Raw genomic sequence first — 366 nt, forward strand, 5'->3', positions numbered from 1 at the left:
CAACACACACACACACACACACACACCAAGTAAACATCTAGCACACATAACTTAACACACTTTTTCTATTTGTCTCGGCCCGCCTACACTACAGGCATCAAAAAATCTTGAAGCTGGGCGTGTCTGAAGCTTGGCGATTTTTTGCGACCAACAACCAATCACATGAATCTCCCGCCCCCGACATACAAAGCAATAGCAATGTTAAAACGAAGTAAACTGGATATAAACTCTCCAAACAGGAGAAAACCTACCAGTTTCACCCACTGTCTCTGCCACCTCCCTCCATGCCTGGTTCCTCCGGTTTGTATCCCGGTAAATAGTTCTGGTCGTAAAGAACCGGGTGATTTGCTACCGTAATATCTCGTT

This window comes from Notothenia coriiceps, unplaced genomic scaffold, assembly GCF_000735185.1.
Source record: "Notothenia coriiceps isolate Sejong01 unplaced genomic scaffold, NC01 NC01_scaffold00029798, whole genome shotgun sequence".
Classification (NCBI taxonomy): Eukaryota; Metazoa; Chordata; class Actinopteri; order Perciformes; family Nototheniidae; genus Notothenia; species Notothenia coriiceps.